Raw genomic sequence first — 24,071 nt, forward strand, 5'->3', positions numbered from 1 at the left:
CCAACCCCAGCCCTGTGTTTATCAGACAGGGGCCCGCTATAGAAAGTGAAACAGATGTTTCAAAAGAGTGGACAAAAGTTGGGTAAAGCTACAATCCTGTCAGTGGGTGCTGTAGGTGGGTGTGGTGCAGGAATCAGGCGCAGGACGCAGAAAATTAGTCCAAAAGACTTTAGTGAAAGCACACTCAATACACGAGCCAAAAAGCCCGGAGGCGAGAAAATACGCACACAGGCGTAAACCAAAAGGCGCACTAACATGTGCGAAAATACCCTCCTAAACAGAGGAGGAAAACCACGAAGAGCAAACGGGCAACAGTAGCGCACAAACACGACAGCGAAACAATCACACACAACACCTGACAAACACAACGAGAACTTATAGGACACTAATTAGCGCTAAACGAAAACAGGTGTACAACATAAAGACAAAACCAAACGAACATAGAAACATTCAACGGTGGCAGCTAGTACTCCGGAGACGACGACCGCCGAAGCCTGCCCGAGCAAGGAAGAGAGGCAGCCTCGGCCGAAACCGTGACAGTACCCCCCCCTTGACGCGCGGCTCCAGACGTGCGCCGACTCCGGCCTCGGGGACGACGAGGAGGACGCGGAGCAGGGCGCGTCGGGTGACTACGGTGGAATTCTGTCAGGAGAGACGGGTCCAAAGTGTCTCTCCTCGGCACCCAGCACCGTTCCTCCGGGCCGTACCCCTCCCACTCCACCAGATATTGGAGACCCCCCATCCGACGTCTCGAATCCAAGATGGACCGCACGGAGTACGCCGGTGCCCTCTCGATGTCCAATGGGGGCGGAGGAGTCTCCCTGATTTCATCTTCCTGGAGTGGGCCAGCTACCACCGGCCTGAGAAGAGACACATGGAACGAGGGGTTAATATTTTTATACTCAATAGGCAGTTGTAATCTGTAACACACCTCGTTCAATCTTCTCAGGACTTTAAACGGCCCCACAAACCGCCGACCCAGTTTCCGACAGGGCAGGCGGAGGGGCAGGTTTCTGGTAGAGAGCCAGACTCGATCACCAGGTGCGTACACCGGCCCCTCACTGCGGTGGAGATCGGCGCTCGCCTTCTGACGACGGAGGGCCCGCTGCAGGTGGACGTGTGCAGCGTTCCACGTCTCCTCCGAGCACCGCACCCACTCATCCACCGCAGGAGCCTCGATCTGGCTCTGCTGCCAAGGTGCCAGAACCGGCTGGTAACCTAACACACATTGGAAAGGGGTTAGGTTAGTTGAGGAATGGCGTAGGGAATTCTGGGCCATTTCTGCCCAGGGAACGTACCGTGCCCACTCCTCCGGCCGGTCCTGGCAGTATGATCTAAGAAACCTACCCACATCCTGGTTCACACGTTCCACCTGCCAATTACTCTCAGGATGGTAACCCGAGGTGAGGCTCACCGAGACCCCCAAACGCTCCATAAAGGCTCTCCAGACTCTGGAGGTGAATTGGGGACCTCGATCAGACACAATATCCTCGGGTACCCCGTAGTGCCGGAAAACATGGGTGAATAGAGCTTCGGCGGTCTGTAGGGCAGTAGGAAGGCCCGGCATAGGGAGCAAACGACAGGCCTTAGAGAACCGGTCCACAACGACCAGTATAGTAGTATTCCCCTGCGAGGAGGGAAGGTCAGTGATGAAGTCCACCGAGAGGTGAGACCATGGTCGTTGTGGAACGGGCAGGGTTTGTAACTTACCCCTAGGCAGATGTCTAGGCGCCTTACACTGGGCGCACACCGAGCAGTAGGAGACATAAACCCTCACATCCCTCGCCAACGTGGGCCACCAGTACTTAGCACTAAGGCAGTGCACTGTCCGGCCTATACCAGGATGTCCAGAGGAGGGTGACGTGTGAGCCCAATAGATCAATCGATCCCGAACCTCGAGCGGGACGTACGTCCGACCCTCCGGGCATTGAGGAGGACTAGGGTCGGTGCGCAACGCCCGCTCGATCTCAGCATCGACCTCCCACACTACCGGTGCCACCAGACAAGACTCCGGCAGTATGGGAGTGGGCTCCACGGACCTCTCCTCCGTGTCGTACCGCCGAGACAGTGCGTCTGCCTTACCGTTCTGTGACCCAGGGATGTACGTGATCTTAAATACGAACCGGGCCAAAAACATGTTCCACCGCGCCTGGCGAGGGTTCAGTCTCCTAGCTGCCCGGATGTACTCCAGGTTACGGTGGTCAGTCAAAATGAGGAAAGGGTGTTGAGCCCCCTCAAGCCAGTGCCTACACACCTTTCGGGCCTGTACCACGGCTAACAGCTCCATGTCCCCTACGTCATAATTTCGCTCCGCCGGACTGAGCTTTTTGGAATAAAAAGCACAGGGGCGGAGTTTAGGTGGCGTGCCGGACCGTTGCGAAAGCACTGCTCCTATACCGGCCTCTGACGCGTCCACCTCTACCTGAAATGGTAAAGAGGGATCCGGATGCGCCAGCACCGGAGCCGAAGTAAACAGGTCCTTCAGCCTCCCAAAAGCCCTGTCCGCCTCGGCTGACCACTGCAAACGCACCGGACCCCCCTTTAAAAGAGACATTATGGGAGCTGCCACCTGTCCAAAACCCCGGATAAACCTCCGGTAGTAATTCGCAAACCCCAAAAACTGCTGCACCTCTTTAACAGTGGTTGGAGTTTGCCAATTACGCACGGCTGACACCCGGTCAACCTCCATCTTCACCCCTGACGCAGACAACTGATAACCCAAAAAGGAGATCGACTCCTGGAAAAACAGACACTTCTCTGCCTTGACATACAGGTCGTGCTCCAACATCCTCCTCAACACTCGGTGCACCAGGGCCACATGCTCGACTCGAGTAGACGAGTACACGAGAATGTCATCTATGTACACGACCACCCCCTGCCCCTGCATGTCCCTGAATATCTCATCCACGAATGATTGGAAAACTGAAGGAGCGTTCATCAACCCGTATGGCATGACAAGATACTCGTAATGCCCCGAGGTGGTACTAAATGCTGTCTTCCATTCATCGCCCTCCCTAATGCGCACCAAGTTGTAAGCGCTCCTGAGATCTAATTTAGTGAAAAAAACGCGCCCGTGCAATGACTCCGTCATGGTCGCAATCAGAGGAAGTGGATAACTGTACTTCACCGTGATCTGATTGAGACTACGGTAATCAATGCACGGGCGTAACCCTCCATCCTTTTTCTTCACAAAAAAGAAACTCGAGGACGCAGGGGAAGTGGATGGCCGTATGTATCCTTGTCTCAGAGATTCGTCTATGTAAGTCTCCATAGCTCTCTTCTCCTCTTGAGACAGAGGATACACATGGCTCTGTGGGAGCGCAGCTCCTGCCTGGAGGTCTATCGCACAATCTCCCTGCCTATGGGGAGGCAACTGCGTCGCCCTCGACTTACTGAACACAATAGCCAAATCCTCATACTCAGGGGGGAATGTGCAATGCGGGCACCTGGTTTGGACTCTCCACCGAGGTAGCCCCCACGGAAACGCCTAAACATCGACCCACACACTGGGCAGACCACTCCATCAGAGTCCTCTCCTGCCACGAAATAGACGGGTTATGGATACTCAACCAGGGCATGCCCAGCACCACCGGATACGCAGGCGAGTCGATCAGAAATAGCTGGATAATCTCCTCATGACCCCCCTGCGCACACATCCTAAGTGGCGCCGTGACCTCCCTGATCAAGCCCGATCCCAACGGACGGCTATCTAGGGCATGAACGGGGAATGGGACGTCAACAGGAAGAAGGGGAATCCCTAATTCTAAACAAAATTTTCTATCAACAAAATTCCCAGCCGCGCCTGAATCTACCAGCACCTTATGCTGGGAATGAGGTGCTACCTGTGGAAAATGCACAGGTATACAGAAGTGCGCAACAGAGAGCTCTGGGTAAGTGGGGCGCCTACTCACCTGGAAGGACTCCCCAGTGCGGAGCCTGTCGTCTTCTCCCCTAGGAGACCCTCCCCAGCACCTAGCCGCGGTGTGTCCTCCACGGCCACAGTTGGTGCATGGGACGGCCCCCCTCGTACTCCGACCCCTCCTCTCTCTAGCGCCAGCGCCCCCAAGCTCCATAGGGCTCGGCTCGGAGGCGCTGGAGGATGAAATGGACGGACCCCCCTCGGAACGTCCGCGGGTAGCCAGCAGGGTGTCCAGCCTGATGGACATGTCCACTAACTGATCGAAAGAGAGGCTGGTATCCCTGCAGGCCAGCTCCCGACGGACGTCCTCTCGTAGACTACAGCGGTAGTGATCGATGAGGGCCCGCTCATTCCACCCTGCATCCGCCGCTAGAGTACGGAATTCTAAAGCGAACTCCTGGGCGCTCCTCCTCCCCTGCCGGAGGTAGAACAGACGCTCCCCCGCCGCTTTCCCCTCAGGTGGATGGTCAAACACAGCCCTGAAGCGGCGGGAGAACTCAGAGTAGGTGATGGTGGTGGCGTCTATTCTCCTCCACTCGGCGTTGGCCCATTCCAACGCCTTGCCGGTAAGACAGGAGATGAGGGCGGACACGCTCTCGTGTCCAGAGGGCGCCGGGTGCACGGTGGCCAGGTATAGCTCTAGTGAAAGCACACTCAATACACGAGCCAAAAAGCCCGGCGGCGAGAAAATACGCACACAGGCGTAAACCAAAAGGCGCACTAACATGTGCGAAAATACCCTCCTAAACAGAGGAGGAAAACCACGAAGAGCAAACGGGCAACAGTAGCGCACAAACACGACAGCGAAACAATCACACACAACACCTGACAAACACAACGAGAACTTATAGGACATTAATTAGCGCTAAACGAAAACAGGTGTACAACATAAAGACAAAACCAAACGAACATAGAAACATTCAACGGTGGCAGCTAGTACTCCGGAGACGACGACCGCCGAAGCCTGCCCGAGCAAGGAAGAGAGGCAGCCTCGGCCGAAACCGTCACAAATCCTTAATTGAGACAATAACAAAGTGCTCACTCCACTGTTATTTTACCTATACTGTAGTGTCATAGTTAAGTAATTACATGTTGTTTTTTCAGAGGATGCATAACAATCAATGGAAGACCATGAGCAAGAAAAGACAGCCAGATGACATGGAGGAGTGCAGAGATGCACAGCCATCTACAGATGGCCAAAAGGGGACATCTTGTACACCATTGAAACAAGCAAAACTACAACCAGGAGGACCACACACCTCACAACCCTTTTCACTAGTAGAGGTGCCGTCATTCCCAAGCTAGTAGAAGGAATCAGTGGTGGGAGAAAGGTCATGTGTAGAAATACTTTGATGCAATGAATTGAAAGGGAATTTGAGTCCATGAAAGAAGCTCTCTCCACCAAACTCGAGAGCGTAAAGACAGTCTGCACCACAGAAGACATCTGGTCTGCCCATAACAGAAGATTATTCGGCATGACATGCCACTAGATCGAGGAGGACACCTTGGAGAGGAAGTCAGCTGCTTTGGCTTGTGCGAGACTGCGAGGACGTCATACCTACGATGTGATTGCTGCCAAGTTAAGTGAAATACATGCAGACTTTAAAATTCTGCACAAAGTGAGGGCCACAGTGACAGACAATGGAAGCAACTTTGTAAACGCATTCTGGGAGTTCAGTGGACATGAAGAGGAGCAAGATAAGACGGATGATGGAGTGAGGTTTGATGATCTCGGGCAGATTCTTCAGGAGGTTGAGCAAGAACTTAACTTTTTTCTCCCTCCACATCAACGTTGTGTGGCACAAACCCTCAACCTCATCGCCACCAATGAGGTGGACAAAGCTGCATCCCAAGGTCCATCTCGAAAATTGTACAGAAGTGCAATGTCAAAATGTTCCAGCATTTGGAACAAAGCACACAGGTCCACATTAGCTTCAGAGGCAATAGAGGACATTGCAAGCATGAAAGTAACTGTGCCATGTGTGACAAGATGGAGCTCATAGTTCCGTGCCATCGCCAAACTCATAGCCCTCACAGATTACTAGCTGGGGCAAATCTGTGAAGCCCTGGGTGTAAGCAGCAAACTACAGTTGAAGTCGGAAGTTAGGTTGGAGTCATTAAAACTCATTTTTCAACCACTCCACAAATGTCTTGTTAACAAACTATAGTTTTGGCAAGTCGGTTAGGACATCTACTTTGTTCATGACACAATCCTTGGGAGCAATTTCCAAATGCCTGAAGGTACCACGTTCATCTGTACAAACAATAGTACACAAGTATAAACAACATGGGACCATGCAGCCGTCATACCGCTCAGAAAGGAGACGCGTTCTGTCTCCTAGAGATCAACGTACTTTGGTGCGAAAAGTGCAAATCAATCCAGAACAACAGCAAAGGACCTTGTGAAGATGCTGGAGGAAACAGGTACAAAAGTATCTATATCCACAGTAAAACGAGTCCTATATTGACATAACCTGAAAGGCCGATCAGCAAGGAAGAAGCCACTGCTCCAAAGCCACCATAAAAAAGCCAGACTATGGTTTCCAACCGTACATGGGGACAAATATCGTACTTTTTGGAGAAATGTCCTCTGGTCTGATGGAAAAAAAATAGAACAGTTTGGCCATAATGACCATCGTTATGTTTGGAGGAAAAAGGGGGACGCTTGCAAGCCGAATATCACCATCCCAACCGTGAAGCACGGGGGTGGCAGCATCATGCTTTGGGGGTGCTTTGCTGCAGGAGGGACTGGTGTACTTCACAAAATAGATGGCATCATGAGGAATTAAAATGATTAGGATATATTGAAGCAACATCAGTCAGGAAGTTAAAGCTTGGTCGCAAATGGGTCTTCCAAATGGACAATGATCCCAAGCATACTTCCAATGTTGTGGCAAAATGGCTTAAGGACAACAAAGTCAAGGTAATAGATTGGCCATCACAAAGCACTGACCTCAATCCTATAGAACATTTGTGGGCAGAACTGAAAAAGTGTGTGCGAGCAAGGAGGCCTACAAACCTGATTCAGTTACACCAGCTCTGTCAGGAGGAATGGGCCAAAATTCATCCAACTTATTGTGGGAAGCTTGTGAAAGGCTACCCGAAACGTTTGACCCAAGTTAAGCAATTTAAATGCAATGCTACCAAATACTAATTGAGTGTATGTAAACTTCTGACCCACTGGGAATGTGATGAAAGAAATAAAAGGTGAAATAAATAATTCTCTCTACTATTATTCTGACATTTCACATTCTTAAAATAAAGTGGTGATCCTAACTGACCTAAAACAGGGAATTTGTACTAGGATTAAATGTCAGGAATTGTGAAAAGCTGAGTTTAAATGTATTTGGCTAAGGTGTATGTAAACTTCCGACTTCAACTGTAAGTATAAATAAGTTGTGACGCTCAACTACTGTTTGACTCTTTCAACATGCCACAGCAATACATGTTATGATAATTGTGAAAAGCTGAGTTTAAATATATTTGGCTAAGGTGTATGTACGTTAATCTCTAGGAGACAGAACGTGTCTCCTTCCTGAGCGGTATGACGGCTGCATGGTCCCCTGGTGTTTATACCTGCGTACTATTGTTTGTACAGATGAACGTGGTACCTTCAGGCATTTGGAAATTGCTCCCAAGGATGAACCAGACTTGTGGAGGTCCCCAAAAAAAATATCTGAGGTCTTGGCTGATTTCTTTTGATTTTCCCGTGATGTCAAGCAAAGTGGCACTGTAGGTAGGCCTTGAAATACATCCACAGGTACACCACCGATTGACTCAAATTATGTCAATTAGCCTAGCAGAAGCTTCTAAAGCCATGACATCATTTAATGGAATTTTCCAAGCTGTTTAACGGCACAGTCAACTTAGTGTATGTAAACTTCTGACCCACTGGAATTGTGATACAGTGAATGATAAGTGAAATAATCTGTCTGTAAACAATTGTTGGAAAAATTACTTGTGTCATTCACAAAGTAGATGTCCTAACCGACTTGCCAAAACTATAGTTTGTTAACAAGAAATTTGTGGAGTGGTTGATAAACAAGTTTTAAAGTCTCCAACCTAAGTGTATGTAAACTTTGGACTTCAACTGTATACAGTGCTTAAAAAAAAATGTGTCACATGTTTTGTGATGTGTTCTAATGTGGCCCTGCTTAGTGGCTCAAACATCCTGCAATAAATGTTGTTAAATTGGCAACTTTTTTTTTCTTCTAATGTGTTTTACAGGTGAAGTAATCCAAAAGTAACTGAAAGTAATCAGATTACGTTACTGAGTTTAGGTAATCCAAAAGTTACGTTACTGATTACAATTTTAGACAGGTAACTAGTAACTGTAACGGATTACATTTAAAAAGTAACCTACCCAACCCTAGTAAATATAATAGTATTCCTACCACAGTATGCACTACAGTATTTTTTCATGTGGGTGGTGAAGTCCTCCTAAAGTGGTTTTCTTTTATTTGATGAGTGATTGCAGCATGGGCTTGCATATACTGTACAAGGTCCCAATATAGTCTTTATGCTAGAAAGAAACAAATGTGAGAATATCATCTGAACAGTCAGCCAAGTAAGCCAATGTTCTGTTACGAAATGTTTGGGGAATAGGTCGAGTTTGGGATAAATTGTTACTGTAAAAAAAAAAAAAGGCTTAAACTGTGGCACAATTTCCGACTATCCTAGTACGGCCGGATAGTGAAGACAAACAGGGTTCCTCAGATCGACACGCCCAGGAAATGTATTATCAAAGACTCACCAGCCACCACCATGTTGAACATTATGTGAGTATTGTTAAGGAAGACTACTATATGTGTATGTATGTGTGTGTGTATGCGTGTGTGTGTGGGTGCGTGCATGCATGTTATGACCATAAATGTGGACAGTTATGATGTAATACAGTGTGAAAAGAAAGACAGGAGGGAATGGGGTAGGTAGCCTAAATAGAAAAAAAGCATGAAGGAGCAAATGAGAGGGGACGTAGAGAAGGTGTCAGATAAAGACGGGGAGAACAGAGATAGCAAAGGGGAGGCAGAGAACTGCAAAACCTCTGAGTTTACAGATCCTTGGCGAGGGCCGATAGACTGGCCTTATCTTGTTTATACTGTATGGGCTAGATAAAATGTCCATCTGTACTGCTCTACTGTCTCTCTCTCTCTCTCTCTCTCTCTCTCTCTCTCTCTCTCTCTCTCTCTCGCTCGCTCGCTCGCTCAAACACACACACACACACACACACACACAAATAGATGGACAGTATTTATGTTACATGTATTTGACATTTATTTGTTTCTGGGGTCCACAAAAAACACAAAACATGACAAGTAGCAAAACACTGATACACTGATGCACAAGGACAGTCACACACATTTTAACATCAATGATATACAAACAATACAACAAAAACAAAAACATTATAATACAGTATTTTGTCATTTGTATTTCACTGGGCTGAAATACAATCCAATGTATTTTGTAACAAGATACTTTCGAGAGCTGTAATTTGGTTTTTCAAAATAAATAAATAAATATATAAAAAAAACAATAATAGTGGTTCACAATTTTGTGGCGCCTTATTGCCCCAAATTTGCTGCACTGGTATCAGAAGTCTGATGGTGTGCTAAATGACTAAAATGTCAATGTAAAAATGAACCCTTGAAAAGCACACTGGGAAGGATTACTTTATCCTATCCCAGGTGTTCCTTAAAGAGGTGGGGTTTCAAATGTCTCCGGAAGGTGGTGAGTGACTCCGCTGTCCTGGCGTCGTGAGGGAGCTTGTTCCACCATTGGGGTGCCAGAGCAGCGAACAGCTTTGACTGGGCTGAGCGGGAACTATGCTTCCGCAGAGGAAGGGGAGCCAGCAGGCCAGAGGTGGATGAACGCAATGCCCTCGCCTGGGTGTAGGGACTGATCAGAGCCTGAAGGTACGGAGGTGCCGTTCCCCTCAATGCTCCATAGGCAAGCACCATGGTCTTGTAACGGATGCGAGCTTCAACTGGAAGCCAGTGGAGTGTGCGGAGGAGGGGGGTGACGTGAGAGAACTTGGGAAGGTTGAACACCAGACGGGCTGCGGCATTCTGGATGAGTTGTAGGGGTTTAATGGCACAGGCAGGGAGCCCAGCCAACAGCGAGTTGCAGTAATCCAGACGGGAGATGACAAGTGCCTGGATTAGGATCTGTGCCGCTTCCTGTGTAAGGCAGGGTCGTACTCTCCGAATGTTGTAGAGCATGAACCTGCAGGATCGGGTCACCGCCTTGATGTTGGCGGAGAACGACAGGGTGTTGTCCAGGGTCACGCCAAGGCTCTTCGCACTCTGGGAGGAGGACACAACGGAGTTGTCAACCGTGATGGCGAGATCATGGAACAGGCAGTCCTTCCCCGGGAGGAAGAGCAGCTCCGTCTTGCCAGGGTTCAGCTTGAGGTGGTGATCCGTCATCCATACTGATATGTCGGCCAGACATGCAGAGATGCGATTCGCCACCTGGTTATCAGAAGGGGGAAAGGAGAAGATTAGTTCACCCCTCTTTGGATTTCTTCACATTTTATTGTGTTACAAAGTGGAATTCAATTTGATTTTATTGTAATTTTTTGTCAACGATCTACACAAAATACTCTTAGAAAATGTATGAAAAATAAAAAACTAATATATCTTGATTAGAAAAGTATTCATGTTAGAAACAACTTTGGCATCGATTACAGCTTTGAGTCTTTTGGGGTAAGTCTCTTAGAGCTTTGCACACCTGGATTGCGCATTATTTGCCCATTATTCTTTGCCCATTTATTGGTTATTAATTTGTAAAAATGCATAGAATTGTCTTTTCATTTTGACATGATGAGGTATTTTGTGTAGATCAGTGACAAACAATTTCAATCCCACTTTGAAACGCAACAAAATGTGAAAAAATCCAAGGAGGGGTGAATACTGAGAATAATCTGATGTGTCCCCTGGTTTGATTGAATGGGGTCCAATGTTATTTCAAGTGAATTGTTAGTTATTGATGAAAGCTTACCTTGTACAGTGCCTTGCAAAAGTATTCATCCCCCTTGGCGTTTTTCCTATTTTGATGCATTACAACTTGTAATTTAAATTGATTTTTATTTGGATTTCATGTAATGACATACACAAAATAGTCAACATTGTTGAAGTGAAATAAAAAAAAGTAAGTTGTTTAAAAAATTTTTTTTACATAAATACTGGAAAAGTGGTGCATGCATATGTATTCACCCCCTTTGCTATGAGGCCCCTAAATAAGATCTGGTATAACCAATTACCTTCAGAAGTCACATAATTATTTAAATAAAGTCCACCTGTGTGCAATCTAAGTGTCATATGATCTGTCACATGATCTCAGTATATATACACCTGTTCTGAAAGGCCCCAGAGTCTGCAACACCACTAAGCAAGGGGCACCACCAAGTAAGTGGCACCATAAAGACCAAGGAGCTCTCCAAACAGGTCAGGGACAAAGTTGTGGAGAAGTACAGATCAGGGTTGGGTTATAAAAAAATATCTGAAACTTTGAACATCCCACGGAGCACCATTAAATCCATTATTAAAAAATGGAAAGAATATGGCACCACAACAAACCTGCCAAGAGAGGGCCGCCCACCAAAACTCAGGGACCAGGCAAAAAGGGCATTAATCAGGGAGGCAACAAAGAGACCAGAGATAACCCTGAAGGAGCTGCAAAGCTCCACAGAGGAGATCGGAGTATCTGTCCATAGGACCACTTTAAGCAGTACACTCCACAGAGCTGGGCTTTACGGAAGAGTGGCCAGAAAAAAGCCATTGCTTAAAGGAAAAAATAAGCAAACACATTTGGTGTTCGCCAAAAGCCGTGTGGGAGACTCCCCAAACATATGGAAGAAGGTACCCTGGTCAGATGAGACTAAAATTGAGTTTTTTGGCCATCAAGGAAGACGCTATGTCTGGCGCAAACCCAACACCTCTCATCACCCCGAGAACACAGTGAAGCATGGTGGTGGCAGCATTACGCTGTGGGGATGTTTTTCATCGGCAGGGACTGGGTAACTGGTCAGAATTGAAGGAATGATGGATGGTGCTAAATACAGGGAAATTCTTGAGGGAAACCTGTTTCAGTCTTCCAGAGATTTGAGACTGGGACGGAGGTTCACCTTCCAGCAGGACAACGACCCTAAGCATACTGCTAAAGCCACATGAGTGGTTTAAGGGGAAACATTTAAATGTCTTGGAATGGCCTAGTCAAAGCACAGACCTCAATCCAATTGAGAATCTGTGGTATGACTTAAAGATTGCTGTACACCAGCGGAACCCATCCAACTTGAAGGAGCTGGAGCAGTTTTGCCTTGAAGAATGGGCAAAAATCCCAGTGGCTAGATGTGTCAAGCTTACAGAGACATACCCCAAGAGACTTGCAGCTGTAATTGCAGCTCTACAAGTATTGACTTTGGGGGGGTGAATAGTTATGCACGCTCAAGTTTTCTGTTTTTTTGTCTTATTTCTTGTTTGTTTCACAATAAAAAATACAAACCCCCAAAAAATCCATTTTAATTCCAGGTTGTAAGGCAACAAAATTGGAAAAATGCCAAGGGGGGTGAATACTTTCCCAAGCCACTGTAGTTAGGAAAGTTTGCTATTTTACCTCAGAATGAGCTCTCACTCTCCTGATTTTTAATTGTGTTCTGTTGAAACACAGAAGAGTGTGAGTGTTTTATTGTATTGCTACCTGGCACATATTATGCAACTCTCTGCTTTGTTACTTGTACTGAGAGAACAGATAGAAGTAAGACTTGAGACTTGACCTGACTTGTGCTCAAAAACTTGAGACTTGACTCTGACTCATGCTCACAGACTTGAGACTTGACTCAGACTCATGCTCAAAGACTCAAGACTTGACCCAGACATTTACTCAAAGACTTGAGACTTGATTCTGAGCTTGTGTTTCGCCACATTCGATGGTCCCCCTTACTAAATATTATTTTGAGTTTTACAATTAGGGCTAGTAACTTCGAAAGCAGTTGGTGTCATAAATGCATTTCAGAAAGAAAAGCGGAGCAAATAAGTCTCCAAAACCCGGCTGAAAGCCAAAATACGAAATGCTACCTACAACTGAAACAAATAACGAAACAGGGAGAACACTTCTCAAGTACCTGGACATAGGTCTCCGATCAGACACTGAGTAGTACTGCTGTACATAGAGAAACAACAGAGAAAACTGAGCAAGGGAACACAGGGAAGAGAGGGCATAAATACACAGGTGAACAGGTAGACACAGGTGACACCAATAGGATACTTATTAGTCCAGACTGTGAATGAGGAGGTGCCTAAGGTTGTCGGAGGATGACACCTAATGGGTCGCTCCGGAACAGCGACCCCCTCCTGTAACACTGGTCAACTTAACCCTTTACTGTACTGGGCTAAATCAGGGTCACACAGAGTGTTTCTTGGTAGTCTTAAACCAATCAACTTTTAAACAAAAGTATACACATCACACACGGTTATGGGCTTTAAAAAAATCAAACACCTGTACCTTGTCAGACATAGAGTTGAAATGTATTCAATTTTGAATTTGCATCCCAATATTACACTTCATATACATCACAGAAGACTGAACTTCAAATGCCGACCAAATGCCGACCGTATTATCTCCCAAGAGAATTTTCTTCGGTTATAGTCACGACCGTGTATATCCCCCCTCAAGCTGATACCACGACGGCCCTCAAAGAACCTCACTGGACTTTATGCAAACTGGAAACCACATATTCTGAGGCTGCATTTATTGTAGCCGGGGATTTTAACAAAGCAAATTTGAGGACTAGGCTGCCGAAGTTCTATCAACATATTGACTGTTGTACTCGCGCTGCTAAAATCCTCAACCATTGCTATTCAAACTTCCGGGATGGTTTGGGGCTGTCGCTGGGCAACACGGACTTTCAACTCCCTCCAAAGATTTTCTATGGGGTTGAGATCTGGAGACTGGCTAGGCCACTCCAGGACCTTGAAATGCTTCTTACGAAGCCACTCCTTCGTTGCCCGGGCGGTGTGTTTGGGATCATTGTCATGCTGAAAGACCCAGCCACGTTTCATCTTCAATGCCCTTGCTGATGGAAGGAGGTTTTCACTCAAAATCTCACGATACATGGCCCCATTCATTCTTTCCTGGTAGGCTTTGTTACTTTGGTCCCAGCTCTCTGCAGGTCATTCACTAGGCCCCCCCGTGTGGTTCTGGGATTTTTGCTCACCGTTCTTGTGATCATTTTGATGCCACAGGGTGAGATCTTGCGTGGAGCCCCAGATCGAGGGAGATTATCAGTGGTGTTGTATGTCTTCCATTTCCTAATAATTGCTCCCACAGTTGATTTCTTCAAACCAAGCTGCTTACCTATTGCAGATTCAGTCTTCCCAGCCTGGTGCAGGTCTACAATTTTGTTTCTGGTGTCCTTTGACAGCTCTTTGGTCTTGGCCATAGTGGAGTTTGGAGTGTGACTGTTTGAGGTTGTGGACAGGTGTCTTTTATACTGATAACAAGTTCAAACAGGTGCCATTAATACAGGTAACGAGTGGAGGACAGAGGGGCCTCTTAAAGAAGAAGTTACAGGTCTGTGAGAGCCAGAAATCATGCTTGTTTGTAGGTGACCAAATACTTATTTTCCACCATAATTTGCAAATAAATTCATAACAAATCCTACAATGTGATTTTCTGAATTTCTTTTCTGAATTTGTCTGTCAGAGTTGACGTGTACCTATGATGAAAATTACAGGCCTCTCTCATCTTTTTAAGTGGGAGAACTTGCACAATTGGTGGCTGACTAAATACTTTTTTTCCCCACTGTATATTCTATTCTATAATATTCTTCTGTATCTTAGTCCATGCCGCTCTGTCATTGCTTATCCATATATGTATATATTCTTAAATCCCATTCCTTACTAGTTTTGTGTGTTTGGTATATGTTGTGAAATTGTTAGATATTACTGCACTGTCGGAGCTAGAAGTGCAAGCATTTCGCTACACCCAATATAACATCTGCTAAACACTTGTATGTGACAAATACAATTTGATTTGAACTAAAACAACCATTTGACATATAAACACCGGATTTTCAGCTGTAAAAAAATAAATAAAGTATATTAATTATGAAATTATTGAAAACATTCCACCATGAGGCCACTAGGTCATTTGATTGCAGGAAAGGGCTACATAGTCTAATAAATCAATTGAATATACACCATCTTACTAATATACAGTACCAGTCAAAAGTTTGGACACACCTACTAATTTCAAGGGTTTTTCTTAATTTTTACTATTTTCTACATTGTAGAATAATAGTGAAGATATCAAAACTATGAAATAACACATATACAATAATGTAGTAACCAAAAAAGTTTTAAACAAATCCAAAATATATTCTATAGTTTGAGATTCTTCAAAGTAGCCACCCTTTGCCTTGATGACAGCTTTGTACACGCCGGTCAGTGTTACCTTGGGAGAGGGGAAGATCAGTTAGGAAATCAACACTGAGGTGAGACCATGGTCGTTGTGGAATTGGTAAAGGTGCATTACTCTGAGCGCACACCGAGCAGGAGCAGACATACACCCTCACGTCCTTAGCCAAGGTAGGCCACCAGTACTTTCCGGTCAGGCAGCGCACTGTACGACCGATACCTGGGTGACCAGAGGAGGGTGACGTGTGTGCCCAGTAGATCAGACGATCACCGATAAGAGCAGGCAAGTACCGCAGCCCAGCTGGACACGATGGATCTGTGCGTAACGCCTGCTCTATATCCGCGTCCATCGCCCATACATCCGGCGCCACAATGCAGGAAGCCGGGAGTATGGGGGTGTTGTCTCTGGGCCTCTCCTCTGTCATACAGCCGTGAAAATGCGTCTGCCTTCACTTACTTCGTACCCGGGATGTATGACAGTGAAAAATCAAACCGGGTGAAGATTCAGCCTCCTCGCTGCCCGGATGTACTCCAGGTTACGGTGGTCCGTCCAGTCGAGGAAAGGGTGTTTTGCCCCTTCGAGCCAATGCCTCCACACGGTCAAGGCTCGGACAACAGCCAACAGCTCCCAATCACCAACTTCGTAGTTCTGCTCCGCCGGGCTGAGCTTCTTAGAGAAGAAGGCACAGGGGTGGAGCTTGGGTGGCATGCCCGAGTGTTGAGATAGGACAGCGCCTATCCCTACCTCGGACGCATCCACCTCCACTACGAACGGTAGGGATGGATTGGGGTGGACCAGTACCGGGACTGAGGTGAACAGACCCCTCAGTTTCCTGAAGGTCAGGTCAGCCTCAGCAGATCAGCGGAGCCGGGACGGCCCACCCATCAACAGAGATGTAATGGGAGCTGCGACCTTGCCAAAGCCCCGGATAAACCTCCAGTAGTAGTTGGCAAAGCCCAGAAAGCGCTGCACCTCCTTAACCGTGGTGGGAGTCGGCCAATTACGCATGACTGAAATGCGATCCCCCTCCATCTCCACACCTGAGGTGGTAATGCTGTATCAGAGGAAGGAGACGGACTGCTGGAAAAATATACACTTCTCTGCCTTGGCATAAAGGTCATTTTCCAACAGTCGGGCCAGCACTTTGCAAACCAGGGACACATGCTCGGCGCACATAGCGGTATACACCAGAATGTCATTCACAAAGAACTGGAAGACAGATGGAGCATTCATCAAACCTTAGGGCATCACCAGGTATTCATAATGCCCCGTGGTTGTGCTGACGGAATGAGGGGGAGAGGATAACTAAATCTTACCGTCTCCTTGTTCAATGGTCGATAATCAATGCAAGGGCACAGACCACCGTCTTTCTTCTTCACAACGAAGAAACTCGAAGAGATGGGTGAAGTGGAGGGACGTATATACCCCTGGCGCAGGGACTCAGTGACGTATGTTTCCATAGACGCCATTTCAGCCTGTGACAGGGGGTACACATGACTCCTGGGAGGTACAGCGTCTACCCGGAGGTTTATCGCGCAATCCCCCACCTGATGAGGTGGTAACTTGGTAGCCTGCGTTTTTGAAAATGCGTGACCAAATCGAGGTATTCGGGGGGAATACGCACGGTGGAGGTACTGTCTGGACTTTCCACCGTGGTTGCATCAACGGAAACACCTAGACACCTACCCTGACACTCTCGCAACCACCCCGTGAGAACCCTCTGCGGCCATGAGAAGGTGGGGTTGTGGAGTGCCAACCAAGGGATACCTAATATCACAAGTAAAGCAGGGGACTCAATAATAAAAAAAAAGTGATCTGCTCACAATGAGTCTCCTGGGTAATCATGGTGACTGGTGCAGTAACTTCCTGAACAAACCCGGACCCTAATGTTCGACTATCAAGTGCTCTGATGGGGATTGGAATGGATAGGGGAGCCAATGAAATGCCAAGACGGCATAAGAATGCCCTATCCAAAAAGTTCCCAGCTGCGCCTGAATCGACTAGCGCCTTACACTGGGGAACTACCATGTGATCAGGAAAGTAGATGGGTAGGGTACAATGCGCAACAGAGGGCTCTGAACGAGTGTGGGTGTTCGATACCTGGGGTGATGCGAGAGTGCCCAGCCTGCCGCCTCCAGACCCAAAAGAGCGATGATGACAACGTGTGGTGTACTGTCCCTTCGTGCCACCAGAGTGACACTGTCGCTGTCGTCCTCTGCTCTCTCGGATGGCGGCTCCACCCAGCTCCATCAGCTCGGGATCCGAGTCGGCCGGGGTATGAACGGGCAGACCCCTTCCAGGACGTCCTCTGACTGCCAGCAGGTTGTCCAAACAGATGGCCATGTCCACTAGTTGCGTAAAGGACAACATGGTGTCCCGGCAAGCTAGCTCCCGTCGGACGTTCTCCCCTAGATGGCACCGGAAATGGTCAATAAGGGCCCGCTCATTCCACCTGGAACCCGCTGCCAGAGAAACTCCAAAGCAAAGTCCTGCGCGGTCCTCGTTCCCTGCCTCAGGTGAACCAGCCGCTCGCCCGCCTCTCGACATTCGGGCGGGTGATCAAAGACAGCACGAAAGAGGCGAGCAAACTCCCTGTAGTTCTCCAACGCGGCTCCTCCTTCGTTCCACATCGCATTGGCCCACTCCAGGGCTTTCCCCTTGAGGCAGGAGATGAGGGTGGACACCTTCTCCCGCTCTGATGGGCCCGGCCTGATGCTGGAGAAATAGAGCTCTAGTTGGAGGAGGAATCCTTGGCAGAGAGCCGCCGTCCCGTCGAACTCCTGTGGTCGGGATATCTGGATCCCTCCGGGTGCTGGGGTGTGGGTGGCTGGATCCGGTTGGCCAGCTGGTCTCGACAGATCGGGTCCTCTCCTCTCCAGGCGTTGGACGACTTGAAGAACCCAATCCATCGGTTCTCCCAAGCTGGCCAGCATCGTGGAATGCTCCTGGACCCGTGCCACGACTCCAGGCATGCGCTCCTCTCCCGCTGACTCCATAGCGGGTGGGTGATTCTGTGAGAGTGTGATTTGAAGGAGTCAGGCGCAGGAGGGTAAATCACAGAATACAGAGTTTATTCCGTAGGACACAGTTACGCTGGATAGCGTCAACAAAATCCAGGCACACGGGGAACAATATACCCTGGAAATACAAGGTACGGGTAGCTCAACCGAGCTACACTCAACTCACATAAAACAATCACCCACAAGGACAAGGGGGGCAGAGGGAACACTTATACTGTACTAATGAGGGGATATGAACCGGGTGTGTTTAATGACAAGACAAGACAAATGGAATGATGAGATATGGAGCGGCAGTGGCTAGTAGGCCAGTGAAGACGAACGCCGAAGCCTGCCCGAACAAGGAGGGAAGGCAGCTTCGGAGGAAGTCGTGACACGAAGCCTGCCCGAACAAGGAGGTGGAGGCAGCTTCGGAGGAAGTCGTGACACAGTGATTCGTATGGGGAAATGGGCTTCAAGGGAAAATGTTGTCCAAGGTTGCAACAGGTCTGTGCCTTAGCGAAGTAAATTGGAAATTAATTTGGAAATGTCCAAAGAAAAGGCAGAAATAATATAAGCTTCTTAGCATTATAACCCTGAAAAAAATTGTATTTCAGCTCTCCAAATGTAGCGCATGAGACCAGTTTCACTTCACACAGGCAACTTTTGTTATTTGGAAAATATTATTTTCTATTTTATTGTGTTACCTGTTTATGACATTATTTTTTACAATCAAATGTATGTGTTTTGACTGTGATAAGGGCACAGGAATATAAGTGTATTTTTTTCTAAATTAACAAACAGGGCATAGCCATAATCACTTTAAAATAGGCTACATTTAACTGAGAATTTTCTATTCAGTTTTTTTTTACAGTTTCTTGTGTTTCTTAAGACCTGCCTAAACAGAAACAATGGATTATTTCTGTGATGGTAGCCTATATATTGAATGGATTTATTAGGCTGCAGACAATGTAGACAAAAGGCGCCATTGGCTGCTTCTTGAGGGCTACACCAAGTCCCGGTGGTGTATTAACTAAATAGGCTATACTTAGAATGGGGTTCCAAAAGTGTTAATTGCGGAGGGATAAGGTTCTACCAATAACTGTTTGCATCTTAAGAAACCTTTTTGGAAGACGAGGGTTCTTTGTAAGGCAAAGGGTTCTACCTTGAACCTTTTTCATCCTGTAGGCCCTTGTGACCCTAGCAGGGTGACATGCACGTTCAACAGTGATGAATGCCCTGAGACTGTAATTGGCCTATCCAGCCTATCCCTCACACATTGTACCATCCACTCACTTCTGTCTGTGTCATCAGTGACCTTTCAGAAGTCAGTGGGAAGAAATCAACCGAACCCTCAAAACACAACACGGCCCGGGGATGTGGAGTGAAACTCATTTAATTATGAAATCTGCCCCTTTCGAAGGGGGAGAGACAGGAGCAAAATAATTATTTAATATAAATTACTACACCTTTACGTAGAGATAGAGAGTGCAGGAGAAGATAGGGAGATAAGCTGGACAGTTTGTCCTTGTCGGTAGTATTTCCCTCTCTCATCTCCCTCTGTCTTTTGAGTCCAGAACAATTAGGGAGGCAGCGAGGGGACAGAGGAATGTGTGAGCATGATTTCCCCAGGAGAGAGAGGGAAAGAAATGGTGGAGATAGATAGACAAAAGAGAGAGAGAAAGATAGAGGGATATAGAGAACGAGAGAAAGAGATAATGATAGAGAAGGAGGTAGAGGAAAGAGAGAGGAAAGAGGATGGGACAGAGTTTTGGCGTTGGCTTTTTGTGGCCATGCCTCTGTGGCCAGGGATGAGATTTCCAAACCCTGTGTTTCAATAGTTGGCCTGGGCTTCTGTTCATCCCGTGCGTGGGCCAACCACAACTAACACCAGTGTACTCTTTGGCAGCTTCCAATGTCAGTTGCCTGGGAGAGCTGTGCCACCCACATCTCTCTTCTCCTCTTCTCTCCTCTCCTCTCTTCTCCTCACCTCCTCTCTTCTACTTCTCCTCTGCTCTCTTCACCATTTGTTTACAGTTCCCTAATCTCGAAACCCAGAACCAAATCTTGCATGCCACTACTCGATTTCAGTCTTGGAGTAGAGGTTTTCAAATCTGGACTAACGAGCAGCAGACTGGATTAAAGTCCACGTCCCCCTCTGAAAGCCTCTGCCAATACCTGTACCCAGCCCCTCCCGATCTGAAAAATCCACCTGTGTTTACAATCAAGGCTGCACCCACGAGATGGACTGAATGACAACATGGAGGTACCTGACATCGTATTAAATTAATTTAAAGCCATTGCAATGCTTTTGTTTGAGAACCTTAATTTCCAAAAGTGACGTTCTTCACTTCAAGCACCACCTCTGCAAAGTCTTGATTCGTCCATATTCAGTGACGCTAATCCTTAGGACCAAAATATTTTTTGTCCTTCACCTCACCTCAAGAGAGGTTACAGGCAGACGTGAACATTTATGGAACAGTACACTGTGGTCGATCCTAAGAGACCAACTGAAAACTATGAGACGTGATGATAGTGAGTTCCAGTCATAGAAGGTCAATTACAAGATCCTGTGTCTAGTGCACAGTTTCTATTCCAACGTTTCCTGCCAAGGTGTGTGCAAAATATTTACAGCTTTTAGAATGTTTTATTTGTCCGTGTTTACACATGCCTGTGCATATCAATGTGATGTGTGTTTTAGAGAGAGAGAGAGTGTGTGTGTGTGTGCGTGCGTGCGTGTGTATGTGTGTGTGTATGTTAGTGATGCGTGGGTTGATTCATAACAGGACTGCAGGTATATCCACGGAGTAGGCGGGTTTAGGGTCATGAAATATTGTGTGGATGAAGGGTCGGTGGATGAAGGGCGGGTGGCGGGCAGGCGAGTTGAATAAAGACAAAACAATACCTTAAAAAATCCATTATTTTTTTATTTTTTTTTATTTTAGGCTATCTGGCATTAGTGCGTAAGCTTAACCTTTAGGGTGTAACTGTATGTGTGCCAAATAGCCTACATGCCAAATGCCAAATGATTTTTCAAATCAAATCCAACTGTATTTGTCACATGCGCAGAATACAACAGGTGTAGACCTTACAGTGAAATGCTTACTTACAAGCCCTTAACCAACAATGCAGTTTTAAGAAAAATAAGTGTTAAGTAAAATACAGATAAGTAAAAATTACAAAATAAAATACAAGAAGAAAAATAGAAAAATAACAAATAATTAAAGAGCAGCAGTAAAATAACAGTAGCGGTACAGAGTCAATGTGCGGGGGCACAGGTTAGTCGAGGTAATCGAGGTAATATGTACATGTAGGTAATATGTACATGCATGTAGAGGTAAAATGACTATGCATAGAAAATAAACAGAGAGTAGCAGTAGCGTAAAAGGGGGGGTGGGGGGGGGGCAATGCAAATAGTCCGGGTAGCCATTTGATTAGCTGTTCAGGAGTCTTATGGCTTGGGGGTAGAAGCTGTTAAGAAGCGTTTTGGACCTAGACTTGGCGCTCCGGTACTGCTTGCCCTGCAGTAGAAGAGAGAACAGTCTATGACTAAGGGTGGCTGGAGTCTTTGGCAATTTATAGGGCCTTCCTCTGACACCGCCTGGTATAGAGGTCCTCGATTGCAGGAAGCTTGGCCCGAGTGACGTACTGGGCCGTACGCACTACCCTCTGTAGTGCCTTGCGGTCGGAGACCAAGCAGTTGCCATACCAGTCGGTGATGCAACCAGTCAGGATGCTCTCAATGGTGCAGCTGTATAACTTTTTGAGGATCTGAGGACCCATGCCAAATCTTTTCAGTCTCCTGAAGGGGAATAGGCATTGTCTTGATCACGTTGAGGGAGAGGTTGTTATCCTGGCACCATACGGCCAGGTCTCTGACCTCCTCCCTATGGGCTGTCTCATCGTTGTCGGTGATCAGGCCTACCACTGTTGTGTCGTCTGCAAACTTAATGATGGTGTTGGTTGCAGTCATGGGTGAACAGGGAGTACAGGAGGGGACTGAGCACGCACCCCTGAGGGGACCCGTGTAGAGGATCAGCGTGGCAGATGTGTTGTTACCTACCCTTACCACCTGGGGGCGTCCCGTCAGGAAATCCAGGATCCAGTTGCAGAGGGAGATGTTTAGTCCCAGAGTCCTTAGCTTAGTGATGAGCTTTGAGGGCACTATGGTGTTGAATGCTGATCTGTAGTCAATTAATGGCATTCTCACATAGGTGTTCCTTTTGTCCAGGTGGGAAACGGCAGTGTGGAGGGCAATAGAGATTGCATCATCTGTGGATCTGTTGAGGTGGTATGCAAATTGGAGTGAGTCTAGGGTTTCTGGGATAATGGTGTTGATGTAAGCCATGACAGCCTTTCAAAGCACTTCATGGCTACTGACGTTAATGCTACGGGTCGGCAGTCAATAAGGCAGGTTACCTTAGTGTTCTTGGGCACAGGGACTATGGTGGTCTATTTGAAACATGTTGGTATTACAGACTCAATCAGGGACAGGCTGAAAATGTCAGTGAAGACACTTGCCAGTTGGTCAGCGCATGCTCTGAGTACACGTCCTGGTAATCCGTCTGGCCCTGCGGCCTTGTGAATGTTGACCTGTTTAAAGGTCTTACTCACATCGGCTATGGAGAGCGTGATCACACAGTCATCTGGAACAGCTGATGCTCTCAAGCATGCTTCAGTGTTGCTTGCCTCGAAGCGAGTATAGAATGAATTTAGCTCGTCTGGTAGTCTCGCTTTGTAGTCCGTAATAGTTTGCAAGCCCTGCCACATCTGACGAGCGTCAGAGCCGGTGTAGTACGATTCAATCTTAGTCCTGTATTGACACTTTGCCTGTTTGATGGTTCGTCGGAGGGCATTGTGGGATTTCTTATAAGCGTCTGTGTTAGAGTCCCGCTCCTTGAAAGCGGCAGCTCTAGCCTTTAGCTCAGTGCGGATGTTGCCTGTAATCCATGGCTTTTGGTTGGAATAGGTACGTACGGTCACTGTGGGGACGACGTCATCGATGCACTTATTGATGAAGCCAGTGACTGATGTGGTGTACTCCTCAACGCCATTGGAAAAATCCCGGAACAAATTCCAGTCTGTGCAAGCAAAACAGACCTGTAGCTTAGCATCTATGTCATCAGACCACTTCTGTATTGAGCGAGTCACTGGTACTTCCTGCAATTTTTAGGGCCTTCCGCTGACACCGCGTGGTATAGAGGTCCTGGATGGCAGGACCTCTATACAGCCGACGAGCGTCGGAGCTGGTGCAGTACAATTCAATCTTAGTCGTGTGTGTGTGTGTGTGTGTGTGTCTGTGTGTGTGCATGTTAGTGATGCGCGGGTTGACTCATAACTGGACTGCGGGTATATCTAGGGGGCGGGCGGGTTTAGGGTCATGAAATATTGTGTGGATGAAGGGTCTGTTGATGAAGGGTGGGTGGGTGGGTGGCGGGTTGAATAAAGACAAAACAATACCTTAGAAAATCGGGAACAGGTGTGGAGAAATATGATTGATTTATGTCATCGCCTTGAGAGAATGGAAAAGTGCAGTTAGTCTGTAGAGGTGCTATCTCTATCAGCACCATAAAGGCTGGGGTTAAATGTCCCCCAGGGTTAAACACCCCCTTCCTGTAATTCTCACAGAAACCACTTTATGTCACCAAAAACATTTTAACACTTTCCCTGGATGGTACTCTTCTTGCTTAACTAAAAATGTCTCATCTCAACTTTTTAAGCCTATGCAAAAAAACTAT

This window comes from Coregonus clupeaformis, chromosome 11 (genome assembly GCF_020615455.1).
Source record: "Coregonus clupeaformis isolate EN_2021a chromosome 11, ASM2061545v1, whole genome shotgun sequence".
NCBI lineage: Eukaryota > Metazoa > Chordata > Actinopteri > Salmoniformes > Salmonidae > Coregonus > Coregonus clupeaformis.